The sequence below is a fragment of the Triturus cristatus genome, chromosome 7 (assembly GCF_964204655.1).
Source record: "Triturus cristatus chromosome 7, aTriCri1.1, whole genome shotgun sequence".
Taxonomy (NCBI): domain Eukaryota; kingdom Metazoa; phylum Chordata; class Amphibia; order Caudata; family Salamandridae; genus Triturus; species Triturus cristatus.
In genome coordinates this window covers 758,408,799-758,426,107 of record NC_140590.1, presented here as the reverse complement: position 1 = coordinate 758,426,107, position 17,309 = coordinate 758,408,799, and the positions used below count along the sequence as shown (strand labels likewise).

General features: G+C 49.3%; 1 protein-coding gene across 2 annotated transcripts in view; it reads left to right on the top strand.

Annotated features, from left to right (window-relative positions):
• PGS1 (phosphatidylglycerophosphate synthase 1) overlaps positions 1-17,309 on the top strand; it is a 747,017-nt gene that overhangs the window by 12,863 nt on the left and 716,845 nt on the right. The gene's annotated exons all lie outside the window — the stretch shown is intronic.

The window sequence follows — 17,309 nt, the reverse complement described above, 5'->3', positions numbered from 1 at the left end:
TATGTTTCTAGACCGATTACCCTCCTAAATAAGGAAATAAATAAATTAGTGCGGGAGCAATTTTTGCGTAGATCCATTGAAATAAATAATAAAATATACTTGTTAAAAAGGAGAAGCAGAATTAGGAAGAAACTTAAAAAAGAAAAAGAAGATTCACTCTGGATAAGTCTACGGGAGGCCGCAGTTCATGGCAAAGTTAGACAATTCTGGTCCCTCATTGGGGAGGGTTGTGGAGCAAGAGTTACCCCCCTCCCTATTCCCATTGCTGAATTGTCATGGGTCACTTTCATCTCCAACCTGTATGCTGGGAACGGCGCAAGGGTGGAATGTAAGGGGACTACTAAAGAAGATGAGTTTTCTATTGACGCCCCTTCGGAGAAAACCATTGAAATGGCCATTAAGGATATGCGTTCCTCTGGAGCAATGGGGCCTGATGAACTTCCCATATCGGTATTGATGCAGGATCCTGTCTTATGGAGCAAGATTCTTTTTCCTTTATTTAGATCTTGCTTCATTAGTAAAACCGTGCCCTCTTCTTGGAAAGGGAGCATATTGGTTCCATTATTCAAGAAGGGCGATAGGGATAAGCCAATGAATTATCGCCAGATAGCCCTTCTTGATGCCATTGGAAAAGTTTTTTCCAAATGTCTCCTATCGCTAATTACTGATTGGGTTGATGCGAATCAGATATTACCCCTTGAACAAACCGGCTTCCGTAAGGGGCATGGTACATTGGATAACCTTACAGCCCTTCAGGTTATTTCGGACAAATATATAAGATTTCGGGGAGGAGGAGTGTATGCGGCTTTCATTGATTTCTCCACAGCATTCGACAAAGTTGATCGTCCCTTGCTGTGGAGAAAGCTATCTGACTTGGGCATGCCCCCTCTTCTATTAGATCTGGTGCGGTCTTTACACACGGACACTTGGTGCAGAGTGTTACAAGGTGGAGAAAGGGGTTTATCGCGGGTTATTCCCTCCATTAATGGATTAAAGCAGGGTTGTCTACTGGCCCCATTACTGTTCTCCCTGTACATTGCTGACCTTCCTGCTTCGCTTTCATCTTGTGTTGGCATAGCCCCGGTAGTGGGGGGATCTTCTATTTCCTGCTTTCTATATGCAGACGATATCCTTATCCTAGATTTAACACCTAAGGGATTAGCTAATCGTCTGCAGGCTTTACATCTTTTTGCAGAGACCCACTACATGAGGATAAATGCCACAAAAAGCAAAATTATGTGCATTACAGGGAAGAAAAAATCTAAATCAGAGAATTTTGGTTGGTCAGTTGGTGGTCAGAAATTGGAGGTGGTTAAGACATATACCTTCTTAGGAAAAATAATTTCGGCCAACTTGAGTGAGAAGCCTCATATTGATAATAATTCCCGTAAAGCCCTGTCCCAAGGCAAAAGTCTGAGCGCCCTTTATTCCACCACAGGGAGAAGACATTTTGCTTGTTTACTGGAGGTCTTTAGGGCAAAAATTCCATCAACCCTCCTGTATGGAATGGAACTGGTTGACTTAAAGCACTGGGGTTTTCTACAGACGGTAGAAGGAAAATTATTAAGGTCTATAGCTTCTCTCAACCCCGCCTGTTCTGTGGCTGCCTGTAGACTTGAATTCGGTCTCCGTAGCAGTTGGGCGCAGGGCCTGTCCGCTCTAGTACGATGGGTTGCCAGCCTGGCTAGAGGAGAAACGGGGACTTTGAGATCCCTTCTCAAGGGGGAATTGCTGGGTATTTTAAGAGAGTACTCCCAAATTGTTAAGAATTTTAGAAAGGCTGTGGCACTTCTTGAATTGGAAGAGAGTACCCTTTTTATTATTTCTCCTTCCCAGCTAAAATCACTTTTGAAACAACAGGCTTCTTGGGCTCTTTGCTTCTCGTTGGACAAGAAGCCCATGCTAGTAAAGAGGGGAGGTGATCTCCTTGCTAACACATTCTTAATGAAGCTTGCTCAACCCTATGTCACCTGGAACCTACCACATGGTGTTCGGAGATTTTGGTTCCTTCTAAGGCAGGACTTGCTGCCCCTAAATACTCTTTTGGCAAAATGGCATGGGTCTTCTCCCACATGTAACTTTTGTAATATGTCTGCTCAGGATCGTTCTCATGTACTGTTTATATGTCCTGCATTGCGTCCACTTCGTTTGAAGTGGTTAAGACCAATATGCTTGCAATTGGGTATCCTCAATGTGAATTCTTTTTTGCAGGCCTTATATATTCCTCCAAATGAAATGTTTTGCTTCAATATTTTTAATTTTTTTAAAGGTTTTTTAGATATTTATTGATGAAATATGGAGGTATGTGTCGCTGATTATCTTGTTCAGTGGAAAATGCTGTAGCTGTCAATTTTACTTTGAGAATGTGTATTTGTATTTGTGTATCTTGTTTTATGTGGACCTCTTTGGAGTGCCAAAACATAATAAAAATAAATTGATTGATTGGGGGCACATCTTTTTTGGATCGAGAGCGGAGGCACAACCGGGTGGATCAGGTATGTGCCAAGAGGCTGCAATATATTCTTTGGGTGGGACATGGGTGGGGGAGGGGGCTGCATCTGCGCGCACAGTTCACTTGTCACAGAACATGAGGCTCTTAGGCCAGTGCGCCCCCATGGGGCGGCGGGCACTTCCCCAGTTAAGCACATCCTCAGATTTTGCAAGCAGCAATGCCAGCGTGGCAAAACGGATCCCCTTTGGGATGTTGCGCACGTATCCCAGCAGCGCAAGCAAGGGCCCTGGATCCAGCGCCATCTCCAGCATCTGGAAGAGCTGGACAAAAATGTCCTGACAGTAACCGTGAACGGGCACGGTCACACTAAAAGGAAAAAATCTGCCTCAGTAATACTGCACTTGGGGCACGCGGAAGAGCGGGATGCGTCCACCCTGGCCATACGCTTGGGAGTCATATAAGCCAGCCTTAGGGAGTTAAAGTGTAGCAATTTGTGTTTGTGGTTAAGAGAGACCAGTTTGGTTGTCGTCCGGTAGCGCATGCTGTAGGTCTGCAGACCACGCTCCCTGCAGCTCAGTGTCCAGCACAGGCACCAGGTCCAGGCATATATGGGAGAGCCTCGAGGTCAAATGCACGCCGCTATCTTCGGTGATGAGAAAAGAAAGAGGGGTAAATTTTTCCAGAGCTAGGGGATAGGAAGGTATTTGGGTATGGAGGGTATTCTGGATGCGATGTAGGATAAACCGGTCGAGGGGTGTAGCCATAGCAAATGGAGTGTCTTCGGCCCAGGTGATAACCAGTTTGTCCAGAAAGAGGTCCCCTACAGTGGAGAGTGCATAGCAGGGAAATGGTGTGCTTGACACCTCAGTCATGGGGGGCAGGCAGTGGTTATCTGTGAGGGGTATAGCAGGGAAGTATAGACATGCCCAGCAAGCACATTAAGCGGGGCCACGCCCAGCATGTTGTGGCCAGTGGCTGTTTGTCCTTGGGGTACAGTGGGACACCCACCAGGAGAACAGCATTTAAAGACGCACCTCCCGTCAAGTCTCGGGCGATGCGGTTATAAGGTAGATGGGCGTCGGTGTTATACCAGTGATACGAGTACTGACACTGTGCCACCTGGTAGATTAGCTGAAAATGTGGCACGCCAAAGCTGCCTTTGGTATAGGGAAGTGTCGGTGCCCTCCACCTGACCCGTGGCGCGCGACCTGCCCAGATCAGGCAGAGCAGCAAACCCCTGAGCGTAACAAAAAAGGCATTGGCAAGTGGGATGGGGATGTTAAAATATAGAGAAAGCGGGGTAGTACAACCATTTTAATAATGGCCATGCACCCAGCCAGGGACAATGGCAATTTGATTCAGGTCTCTATTAATGTCGCTAGCCTACTGATTGCCGGGCCGTAATTCAGGTGGATAACTTGCTTGCGGTCTCGGTGTATGTGGATGCCAAGATATTTAACTGTGTCGGTGCACCACTGCAGCGGGAGGTCTGACGGAAACTGGTGCGTGGCATTCATGAGTGGAAAAAGCTCTGACTTGCTCCAATCGATTAAGAGGCCTGAGAATTGGCCACACCTCTGGATTTCGTGTACTACGGGACAAAGGTTCTCCAACGGCTGCCTAAGAAAGAGCAACATATATTCCACATAAAGTGTAAGCAGCAACGGACCTGTGGTAAACTGCAGCCCCCTCGAAAGGTGCTTTTCCAGGGGGTCCATGGCAATGATAAAGAGGAGTGTGGAGAGGGGACACCCCTGTCTGATGCCCCTGCCAAGCATCAACAGGGCGGTCAAAGAGCCGTTGGCACGGATACGGGTCACAGGTTGAGCATATAGGAGTTTGATCAGGGAGGTGAACCCCAGTGGGAGCCCAAGCTCATGCAGTGTGGTGAATAGAAATCGTCACTCGAGCCAGTTGAAAGCCTTTTTGGGGTCTAGTAGAGCCACTGAAGCCAGCACTTCCGGGGATATCTCATGTAGGACTGAAAACAGCGTGCGCAGGTTTATGGGTGTAGAACGGTGGGGGACAAACCCAGATTGGAGAGGGGAGATAATGGTCTCCATTAGGATGGCAGGTCGAGTTCAGTGATGTTGGCTAGGATCTGTTATCGAAATTTAACAGGGATAATGGCCTATAGGACTGGCAGCATACAGGATTCTTCCTGGGTTATGGCAGTAAGACAATGATCGCCTCCCGGAGGGAGGGGGGAGGACTCCAGCCTCCAGGGATTCGGCATAGAGGTCCAGAACATGGGGGGGGGCGGGGGCAAGCAGTTGTTTGTATGACTTGTAAAATTGCCCTGTGAAGCCATTGGAACCACGGGCTTTGGACCCGTCCATGGCGTCTATTGTGGCTACAATTTCGTCCACCGTAATAGGCTCGCTCTAAAACTGATGCTGGGGGGTAAGTTACTCCGAAAGGCGGGCACCCCCACCTGGGCAGCTGCCCCCCCCTGCCCCCACACAGTGGGGGGCCGCAAACCCACACCCACCTAGTGGGAGGACTATCCCGGGGAGAGCAGGGAACCACTGAAAGTAAGGTAGTAGACTCCAAACGGCACCAGAGCACTGGAGAGAGGAGTACATTGTCCCAGGACAGCACAGTTGCCACTCATTTGTCGCATTATTCAGCTGGGAACAGTTCTGAGCTGTTCCTGGCATGTATGTCCGGTGGGAATGCGCAGGCGGAGAGCCTCTGGAGGAGCAGTGCTCCTTAGCATAGTATTTACAAAACGCCTGGGCCTTTTCAGGAATGTCGAACATACGTACGTTGCCCTGGACATCTACGCGGAGGAGGGCGGGTACAAAATACCAAAAAAAAGGCCGAAATCCCTCAGAGGCCCTCGCTCCCGCAAATTTAGGCGTGCCTCCTGAACGAGCAGTGTGAAATTGGGATAAAGGAAAATGGTTCCTGTAGGAGAGTAGGGTCTGCTATCCTATGGTCACCTCAAAGTTTTGCTTTTGCTTCACTGGTTTTATGACTTAGTGTGGCTGTGGGCCTGCTAATCAGACCCACAGCCCTGCTGCTCTCTCCCTAAATTAATGCCAATTAACACTAGGTGCATTACCAATTGGAACTGGTTCACCTTATTGGACCCTGTAACAGTGTACCCCAGGTACCCAGGGCATAGGTGTATCCAAGGCCTACCAGGGGCTGCAGCATGTATTATGCCACCCCTGGCCTGGCCTCACTATTTTGACACAACTGGCTGATCGCTCAGCTGGGGTAAGTTGGTGTAATCACCTCTTACTTAGATATAGTATATCTATATCTAACATGTATGGACACATGTGTACCTATCAGCCACTCCTATGGCAGGCCTTAACAATCCTGGAGGCAGAGTGCTTGGTTTCATGTGAGATGGTGCTCTGGCATGAGCTGAGCCTGTCTGCAGCTTTCGGAACAACGTCCTTTAGCTGTTTCATGATATTGCCATACCATATACTCTTAAGTGCATTATGTACCTCGCGGTCAAATGCTAACTTCGGTTTGGCTTTATCAAAACATGTCGAGTAAGGTGTCATACGATTTGGAATACTACCCCCTCGCCAGTTCTGGCGACGGGGGTAGCATTCCACCCTTCTAGTGGGACACGGCATGTACCTAACCTGGGTAAAGTTAGACAGAGCCTCAGCATCACAAAATGGATGCTGCCACCACAGACCCAAGTCTGGCCTCCTGCTGCTGGGAGTCCTTTCAGCTTGGGAGGTGTGGACAAAGGGTTTCCTGTCAGGGGAGGTGCTTGCACCACCCCAGACAGGATTTTGTGTAGTGGGTTAGGGAGGGCTGAATAGATTGAGACATGCCTGGGGCACACAAGGTGTCCCTGTGTATATGCCAGTTCAAACCGGAGCTGGGGCTCTCCAGCCCCAGTCCTGGCGCGAAACTGGACAAAGGAAAGGGGGTGTAACCACCCCCTTCCTGGTCCCACCCAGAGGAGGGACCTAGCAGGTAATCCGGCCCCTAGATTTGGAATAAGAGTAGGAGCTGTGTCCCAAGACTTCAGATCATCCTGAAACTCGACTTTAATAAGAAGAACTACTGGACTTCGACGTTCTGCTGCCCAGAAGACTGAAGAGACTCTCCCTTGTGGCCAAGAAGTGACCACCTTGTGAATAAAGGCACCATCCAGCAACTCAACGACTGCTTTGCCGCCGCCTCCCGCCGGAGACCGAGCCCAGAGCCCGACAAGACCCAGACTCCCAGACATCTCTGAGCCAGATCCACAGTCCCTGCAAATAAGAGACCCGTGGAGGCACCGAGAGACGTGGGACCGGCCATCTTGGAACGTCCACGACAAGCTGACTGCGCAGCACCTGAGGCATCCTCAACGCTGTGCTTTGGGCCCTGAGAAGCCCCAACACCGAGCAGCATTTGCACCACATACCAGCCCTCCAGCATCCACGAGATCTGCGTGGGGCCCTTTCGCTTTTTGCCACTCGACGCGTCATCCCGGTTACTGGCCCGTTGGCTAGTGGCCATCTTGGCGATGAAATCTACAAACAACACCGCTGGTCTGGTTGCTCCAGACTGGCCCTTGCTCCTGTGAAAAGGAGCAGCCCCTCTGACCTTGCTGGTTAGAGCACCAAGCTTTCATCGATTCCTGCGTGGCTTGCATTAGCCAAGGCCTGTTTGCTCCGATCAAGAAGCCGACACCGCCATCATCTAGAGCCTTCGTGGGACAGCTCGTGATCGTGAGTGACTCCTGGACGTCGTCGATCCCTTCACTTCCACGTGGCTGCGGAGACAAGCTTCCCTTCTTCACCTGTTGGCACCCGACATCGCCTGGTTCCTTCCTGGTTCCACGCCGGTCACTGGCTCGTGACTTTGAACATTGTCCCCTCTGCTTACAGGTCGTCTACTCTTCAGATCCACCCTTGGATCCACCCGAACTCTTCCTGCCTGGCCGCCTGCAGCATCTTTATCCTCAGGCTCCATAGACCTGCACGACGAAACCCGACGTACTTTGACCCCTATGCACCCGCTTCCTGTGGGTTAGGTAACGCTGGCACTCCGATGCTCCTGGGTAGAGAAACCTCTCTAGTGTCTAGGTTTCAAGTTGTTAGGTTCTGGTCCATCCGGAAGACTCCTTCTTCTTTAACTTTGTGACTTTTACGCACCCATTGAAATCAATAGGTGCACGCGTGTAACTTTTCACACTGCACACGCATCCTGTGGGCCTCCTGGTCACTAACTACAGTTAGCTCCTTGTCGTCCCAGCGATTCCCAAGGCCCTAGGCCTTCCTTCCTTTCTATTCGTGGTTCTTATACCACTATTTTAGTATATGGTTTGGCTGGCCACCTGGCCCATCCATAATTGTGCAACTTTTGTATATTTAAACACTGCCTTGTTTTAAACGAATGTGCTTCTGTGCTCATAAAGAGTATAGGGGATACTTTTAGTAAATAAATACATATATATTTTGAATATATATCTGTGTGGTGTCCTTTCATTTGGTATTCAAGGAGGTTACATATGGTAAAACAGCTGGCTTCACATGCCCTCAAGAGTTTAGCCTGCAGACTGCACTGTCCACGCTACCACTAGGATAGCTGGTCTATCAAGGTTGACTTCAACCACCACCATAAGGGTTGTTTGGCATGGTACAAGGTGATCACTAGAATTAGTGAGCAGCATATACCAGGCCAACTTCTCACAGTTCCCCCCTGGTATTGCAGTGTGCCCCATTCATGCGCCAAGCTCAGTGCTGTGTCTCTGTCCCGATAGTTCAGCATGCGGGCAATAATGGGCCTCTGGGAGGGGGGGTGGATGGAGGGGGCAGGAGGGTGCCTAGGCCCCAAGGACCGCTGCGCGCGCTCCACCAGGAACGCTGATGAAAAGGCGTCAAAGACCAACAGTTCCGCTAGAAGCTGTTCGATGAACTGGTCCATCCTTCCTGTAACTGTAGGTTTTGCAATGCCAATTATATGAATGTTATTGCGGCGGGAACTGGCCTCCAAGTCCTTTTTCTTTGATGCTACAGTGCTGACCTGTCGCTCCAACTTTTCTAGGCGCTTCATCATGGCAAAGGCGCCGTCCTCTAGAGTAGATAACCGCTTCTTCGCGCCATCCATCTTGGTTTGGTGGCAGTCTAGGCACTCGTTTACTCCGTCCAACCTGCCTGCCAGCGCATCAAATCCCACATCCATGGCCCTGAAGCGTACACAAATCTCTGCCATGAGGGCCTCCATGGTGGCGGGCTGAGTATGTTCAGGCTCAGCGCTAGCTGCTCCTGTCAGCCTGGCAGGTGTGAATGATTCATCGCACTCCCCTGTGCGTTCAAATTGCACCTTCCGTCATTTGGGGTTGGTGCGGCCCATTCTGAGGTCGCTCGCAGATATCGGCAAGGATAGAAGTCTATGGCGCCCAATGGCCCGCATTGGCAGTAAGGCACGGGGGTGTCAACTCACACTGCCTTGCCCGTAGCCCCCAGATACAAGGGAGGCTGACTGCCCGTACCATTCCAGACTCCTCCCCCAACTCCACAGAGGGGTCCGGGGGGAGGGGACAAAATCAATCAATTAGGGTTGGGAAAGCGCATCTACTCACCCGTGAGGGTCTCAAGGCGCTGGCGGGGAAAGGTGACGGCTCCGTAGTGTGCTAGGGCTATCCGAAGAGCCAGATCTTTAGGTCCTTCCTGAACTGGGGCAATGTGGTAGATTGCTGGAGGTGGATGGGTAAGGTATTTCAAGTTTTGGCAGCGAGGTAGGCGAAGGAATTTCCTCCCGTTCTAGTCTTGTAGATATGAGGGACGATGGCCAGAGAGAGCTGGGCTGATTGCAGGTGTCTTTTGGGTGCGTGGAAGGAAAGGCGACTGTTCAGATATGCGGAATCCATGGATGAGGACTTGTGTTGAGTGTCGGGCAGCTGTTTTTATCTAGGTGGCGATGGCTTTCATCCCTTCTTACAAGCTGTTTGGTGATGTTGGGTTCGCTGGTGAGGGAGAGGATCTGCTGGGTGTCATTGGCATAAGAGACTATGTTGAACCTGTGGCTCCTGAGGATGGTTGCGAGGGGGGCCATATAGACGTTGAGGGTGAGGCTGAGGGAGTAGCTCTTGGGCACTCCGCAGTTGGTCTCTGTTGGTTCCGAGAGGTAGGTGCAGAGTCTAACTCTGAGTTCAGCCAGTGAGAAAGGAACGTATCCAGTCGCGCCTTGCCGCAGATGCCAGCATCATGGAATCTGGTGGCCACAGTGCCTGGTCAAGGAGGAAACGGATGTCATAGGTGGCGGCGGCGAGTAGGGCGGTCTCAGTGCTGTGGTTGCTTCGGAATCCGGATTGGGAGATTTCCAGGATGTTGTTAGCCCCGATGAAGTTTGCTAGGTGGGTGTTGATGGCCTTTTCGATGACCTTGGCTGCAAAGGGAAGCAGGGAGATGGGCCTGAAGTTCTTGAGATCTGTCGGGTTTGCAGAGGGTTTCTTCAGGATGGGGTTGACTTCGGTGTGTTTCCAGTCGTTGGGGAAGGTGGCGGTCTCGAAGTAGCAGTTGATTGACTGGCATAATTCAGGCGCGATAGCAGAGGCGGCTCCGTGGAAGATGTGGTGTGGGAAGGTGCTGAGTCTGTTGCTGATATCAGTAGTGCACCACAGTGGGGACCCAAGCCGCAATCAAGCGCACGTCTAGCAGTGGATAATAGTGTCCCCTCGGAGGGGACAGGGAAGGGGGAGCCAGGACCTCGTCGGTCCCGTCGGCGCGGCCCCCGAGGGCAGGCCACAGCAGAGGAATAGGAGGACTCCGTCCCCAGTCGCGTTCCATCAAGTCTCTGACTTGCCGTCTAGACCATGCGGCGGTTTGCTTTTTGGCCCGACCTAGCCAGCGATCAGGCAATGCGGCCAGGTCACCTCCAGCCGCCACGCAGCCCCGTCTCGCTTAGGCAGCAACCCAGTGCTGCAGGACACAGGATCCGATAACCCCCTAAAACCCCCCCCACCCCCAGGGATAGGACTCGGGCCGATGGTTGGGCCCCTGGTGTGGTGTTAACCCCCGCATGGATGGGAGAAACGCTGGCGGAGCCTCAACGCCGTGCGGCCATCTTGGTTGCCGGCTTGGCCATGGCCCCCAGAGTTTGTAATATTTATTTCACAATCCTATCTTTTCTGAATCTCTATTTTACAGAATTGAAATAATTTCTTTCCTTGGTCACAATAATATTATTGTTGATTCTCTTTTATCTGAAAGTGAAATAGGATTCAGCAATTCTGTAATTGGAAAAGGTTTACTCCGAGAACAAATAAGTAGGGGGTCAAGTTGTGCCAGCAGAAAGGGAGTAGCAGAGTCATGAAAATGCAAACTTAACAGACGAGTGTGTGTATATGTGTGTGTGTATATGTGTATATATATATATATATATATATATATATATATATATATATATATATATATATATATTCACTTAAAAAACCATAGGTTTCACACATGTTATAGTTAGCTGGACATTTCACTCGTGAAAAACCATTGAAATTCCCCCGTTATAGTTAGTGCAGGCAACTATAACTCACGCGACCGCAATCCTCTGCTGATGACGTCAGATATTACATCACTGTATTTAGACACTTATTTACCCATGTCTTCTTCCATTAATTTTTAGCTATACATATATTACAAATATTTTTTTTTCAGAAAGACACATATGTCATCAGTGATGTAATATCTGACGTCATCAGCAGAGGATTGCGGTCGCGTGAGTTATAGTTGCCTGCAGTAACTATAACGGGGGAATTTCAATGGTTTTTCACGAGTGAAATGTCCAGCTAACTATAACGTGTGAAACCTATGGTTTTTTAAGTGAATTTGCAAGGTTTTTTAAATGCTAATTCCTAACTATAACGTGTGTGAAACCTATGGTTTTTTCAGTGAATTTGTACGGTTTTTTAAATGCTAAGTTATTTATTTATTTATTTATTTTTAAGGGTTTTCACCGTACGCGCATGGTGCGTTTCGCGCACCGTGCGTGCTCTGTGGGCGCTCGCGGAATTTTTCCGTTTCTACCGTATGCGCACGCTACGCGTACTACGCGATTTTTCGTAAAAAAGATTAAAAGATATTTTGGCCCTTGGGGGTCCTTCTGGGACCCCCTGACAAAGGCTAGGGGGTCAGGAACTGTCCACCCTGCCCCCTTTTCACGTTCTCCACCTTTGTTTTTCACCCCCTCAGACTGCGAGAGACAAAATGGCGGCCGACACCTCCTGGTTTCGACCGATTCGAATGTTTACTAAGATCTAACAACCAATCAGAATCGCGCACGGCAGCGTGCGCGTACGGTAAGTTTTACCATACACGCACGGAGCGCGCCTATAGATATATATATATATATATATATATATATATTGATTTAAATGCTATTTTCTCAGGAAATACTGAACAGATTTACACCAGACCTGCAAATGGCACATCCCTGACCTGAGGACTACCTCTCTGCCAAATTTCAAGTAATGCTGTTCAGCCGTTCGGGCTGTAGCTTGGACTAAAGGTCCTATGGAAAAATGCATGGGGAAAACGCGTTTTGGGACCCCCCTTTTTCTCAGCCCCCGCTTGACGAATCCCCCCGAGACTTTCAGGGAAGGAGCGGAGCGCCCCACCTGTTTTGAAAATTTCGCGAGGATTCGTCAATCGGCGCCAAAGTTATTCCAAATAGAATGTTGCGGATTTCCTATGGAAACACGGTCCTAACTATAACTATCTACTGGCGACCGCCAGTAGATAATGTGTGTGTGTGTATATATATATATATGTATATATATATATATTCACTGAAGTCATGAGTGATGTCACTGACCATGTCATGAGTGATGTAATATGTGACGTCATCAGCAGTGCATTGCGGGTGCGCGAGTTATAGTTAGCTGAACTAACTATAACGGGGTAATTTCAATGGTTTTGTACGAGTGAAAATTCCAGCTAACTATAACGCCCCTGAAACCTATGGTTTTTTCAGTTGATTTCTAAGGTTTTTTAAATGCTAATTTCTAACTATGCCTACAGAGATAGGACATGTGAAGAAAGAAGAAAAAACGCACAGAAAGGAAAAAAAAGAAATGCAGAAAGAAGCAACAGAAGTCCTCAAAGACGAAGAAAAGTGCAGGAAGAAGGATAACGTGCAGAAAGAACAAACAGAAGAGCAGAAAGAAGCCTTGTTGCAAAATCATCCTGTACCCTCAACTTTTTCAGACGGATACTGGTGGTAACTGAGTCTGACTAACCAGTCCTAGAGCCAGTGCTATGTTAAAAGACACTCAGAATACAGTGAAAACACCTACATACACTAGGGAACACTATGCGTTGGGGTCCCCCTGTGATCAGCATGACCTTCTCTGTAAGCCCCTAGTATATAATAGGGCAGGGGATTAAAACTACCTCTTAAAATGCGCCACAGGGCGTGTTTGCACACGTCACCTCAGGCCCCGTCCTCTCACTTCCCCACTGTGTAAACACGCCCTGTGGCCGTTTTAAGTTGGGAGATTAAGTCCCCTTAAATCCTGAGGGTCCCTAGGGTCCAACTAGACCACTAGGTACCGCCAGTAAGCGCCACAGAGCTGCGTTGCAGAGAGATGTAAAAAGGGGCACGGCCTAGACCACCTCTCTGCAACGCAACGGAGTGGTGCTTACTGGAAGCACCTGGTGGGCTAGTTGGCCCCCAGGGTCCCTCAGGATTGAAGGGGAATTATTTCCCCAACTTAAAACGCGCCACAGGGCTTGTTTGCACACATTAACTCAGGCCCCGTCCCCTTCCTTCCCCACTGTGTAAACACGCCCTGTGGCCGTTTTTAGTTGGGAGATTAAGTTCATTTGAATCCTGAGGGTCTCTAGGGTCCAACTAGCCCACTAGGTACCTCCAGTTAGCGCCACAGAGCTGCGTTGTAGAGAGGTGTAAAAAGTGGCACGGCCTGGCCCACCTCTCTGCAACGCAGCTCAGTGGCGCTTACTGGAAGCACCTGCTGGGCTAGTTAGCCCCCAGGGGCCCTCAGGATTGAAGGGGAATTATTTCCCCAACTTAAAACGCGCCATAGGGCGTGTTTGCACACGTCCCCTCAGGCCCCGTCCCCTTCCTTCCCCACTGTGTAAACGCGCCCTGTGGCCGTTCTAAGTTGAGAGATTAAGTCCCCTTGAATCCTAAGGGTCCCTAGGGTCAAACTAGCCCACTAGGTACCTCCAGTAAGCGCCACAGAGCTGCGTTGCATAGAGGTGTAAAAAGGGGCGTGGCCTCAGAACACCTGTCTGCAGCTCCCTGGCGCACACTGGAGATACCTGTTGGTCTAGTTGGCCCTCAGGGACCCTCAGTATTGAAGGGGAATTAATTCCTCAACTTACAACTGGCCAGGGGGCGCATTTGCAGAGTGCTGCAAGGAGGGGGCGTGGCCTCCAGCGCGATGCCGGTCTTTTATTTATTTTATTTTTTTAAGGAGGGCTGTGTGCCCCCCCTTCTTTTTCTAATTTACTGGCCCTGGGGACCCCAGAGCCTGCACCCTAATTTTTTTTTGTTGAAAAAAATTAATTTGGCCCTCCCAAGGCCTTAATCGGCCCCGGGGACCCCAACCCCCGGGTCATGGCCTTTTTTTAATTTAAATTCTTTAGGAGGGGGCTGCGTTGCCCCCCTCCTCAGGCCACTTATGGCTCCGGGGACCCCATCCCCCGGGGCCGGCATTTGTTTTTTATTATTTTAAAAATATATATATTTATAGAAACACCTAGGACATGCTGGACAAACCGTATGTACCTATCACCATGACGATTTGCGTGATATTCATTAAAAGGCGACTATGCATAGAATGAATCCACATGGAATGTATTTACACCGCTAGTGAAGCTCTGACGTGTCTGACGCCCTACCTTGCCTAATCCCGGCACCCCCGCCGGTGGGTACTCTCCAAGTAGACACCCTTGTCGTTTATTTATACAAACATGGGTAGCTATTGACGGGCACATTTAATATACACGCACACCAAGCCATTCAAAGGGGATTCGACAAAAATTCGACCAAACTATGCAAGAAACCCCCCTCACGGTTAATAAAAAAACACATCCACCGCCGGATGTGTAATACTTTTTATTTTACTCTCTGGAAAGGAGACAAACTCACTTGAGTCACAGCGTGCTCCTGGCTGAGCCCAATGCTGTGTTACACCCACCAGTGCCCGCCGATTGCCTCACACCTCTGTGTTGTATTCCACCAGCTAGTGCGTATGCTATGACACTCTCTAGCCCATGTGCACTGTAACACCACCCCGTGAATGTCATGCCACACTTGCCTTCGCACGGGTTATATTGCCCCATCTAACGTGCCTTCCTCGATGTGTATGTTATAACGCACAGCGCTATGCCATACATATTACAATCTGGGATCCATATCTTTGTCACAGTGCATATGCAACGTTACACTCCCCAGCACATATTTTATATTACAACTTTAGAGACTAGTTATGTTACACAACACTGCCCTGTGCATATTACACTCCAAGGCGCATATCGCATAGCACGCGCTAGTGCCTGTGCTATCTCGCGCTCTCCAATGAATCTGTCATTGCGCACAATGTATTGCATATTATATTTCATGCCCCGGTTCATTTTATATCACACTTTTTGGTGCATAGTTTATACCATATACTACATCTAGTTTTCATTTTCAATCGTGCTCTCAGGACTATGTTCTATATAACACTGCGTCCACCGACCCTTTTCACTGGCATTACATTTTGCGATGGGGGTGAGGGTCAGGGGGTGTTTCTGCCAAGTGAGCCCGGAGTCACAGTCACTAACGTCCTCTTCTTCCTGAATAAAAGTGAGATTATGCTGCATACTTGTTCATATTTTAAGTAGTTCGCACAGACACACATTTTAAAAACAATAAAGTTCCTAATACCCACCTTCTCTGAACAGTTAGCTTGCTGCCCCATTCACCTCCTCCCTATCCTCTGTTGTCTGAATCCATGGACTAGCCTCCTCCCTCCTGCCATGCATGGTCTGATGTGCTGCCACTGCCCTCCATTTAGCATGATGTACCAGTCCACTCCTCCTGCCCTCCATTGCCCAATTCTATGGCCCATCATTGACCTCCTGCGTAGCCTCTGTGCTTGGCTTTCTGCCCCTATTCTCCTTCCCCCTGCCCTCCGATGTCTTTGTGCATGCCCCTGCTCCATCCTTTTTGCCCACTATGTTCCATGGACCTGCCACTCCTATCTACTCTGAGTGTTCTGTTGAGTTGCCACTCCCCTCCCACCTGCCTAGCATTGTCAGATGACTGTAGCCTGTCCCTGCCTCCTCCACCCTGCCTGTCCACATGCCATGCCCCTATCCCCTTCCTCCTGTCCTCCATGGTCCATTTTACTGCCACACCCTTCTGCCCTCCCTGATCTGTTGTGCTGCAACTGCTCCTCCTGCCTGCCCGCGCGGTCTGTTGTTAGGCCCCTTCACCTGAACTCTCTTGTCTGTGCCCAGGTCCTGACCCTCCCTTCTATCCTCCATGGTCCTTTGTGCATGCCCCTGCACCTTCCTTCTTGCCCATCATAGCCATTGTGCTGCCACTAACCCTCCCGCTTGCCATGCATGGTCTTCTGTGCTGCCATGGCCCCTCCCACCTTCCCTGTGTGGTCAGCTAGCTGCCCCTGACCCCCTCCCACCTCCCCTCCATGCTCTGTGTGTATGCCACCATAGTCTCATTGTTGCTCTCCATGGTGTGTCTTGTTTCTAGTGCCCATCCTGCCTGACCTTCATGGTCATCTTGCGGCTCATGCCCTGCCACCTTGCCCCCAGCCCTCTGTTTCCATGTGCAGACCCCCTATTCCCTCCCTCCTGGCTTGTCTGTTCCATTGTAATGCCCCTGATCCGTACCTCCTGCCCTTTATGGTCTGTTATGCTGCAGCTTTCTCTCCTGTCTGTCCATTATGGTCAGCTAGCTACCATTACCTCTTTCCCATCTGTTCTCTGTTGTCCATGTGCATGGTCCTGTCCCCTCCCTATTGCTTTCTATGGATTGTTGTGCTGCACTCCCATCCCGCATGCGCTGTGTGGTGTATTGTGCTGCTGCAAACCCTGATGCCTGCCCTGCAGGGTCAGTTTGGTGCACCTCTCCATGTCCTCTGTTATCCGAGTCCATGTCCCTACCATGATTCAATGTACCATACTTGCGAACATTTTGAACTTGGTAAGAGGGAGATTTTGAAAAAAAACTGGGGTATTGATTTTCCCCTTTGAGTTACATTGAAAAAGAGGAGATTGTAGACAGGAGACAGATCAAATAAAGCCCATTTGAGTTTAAAAACATTGGACGTTTCCTGGCTGAAACGGGTCTGTTGGCATGTATGGTTGTACTACCACTGCCTCTTCCTTCTGCCCACAATGGTCTATTATATTGCCACAGCCTCTCTTGCCAGTCCTGTATTGTTGGTTTGTTGCCCCTGCCCCCCTTTCCACTGCCCTCCATAGTCTGTTGTGCTGCCACTGCCCTTCCTGCCTGCCCAGTGTGGTCAAATTGTTGCCTATGCACTCTCCTACCTGCCTTTAATTTTCAGAGTCCGTGCCCCTGGCCTCTGCCTCTCAACAGTATCCCAATGAACAACTAGATTGCTAACATTCTATATTTATTACAAAAGTGTGGAACGCTTGACGTCATCTTGATGTAATCAAAACTGTAATACCTAGAGTATTTCCTTTAGAAATTACATATATGAGAGGGTCTTATTTGCATCAAAATTATGGTTAGTGCTCTAAAAAACTAAAATGAGGACATATTTTCTGAGTTTTCAAATAGCGACAAAGAACTTTTAAATTATTTGTAATCTTTGTTTTTTATCCAGTTGACCACTTGATTAAATGTTGCACCTTGGCGAGAGGATGTGGTGTTACTTCCAGAGCTGCAGACT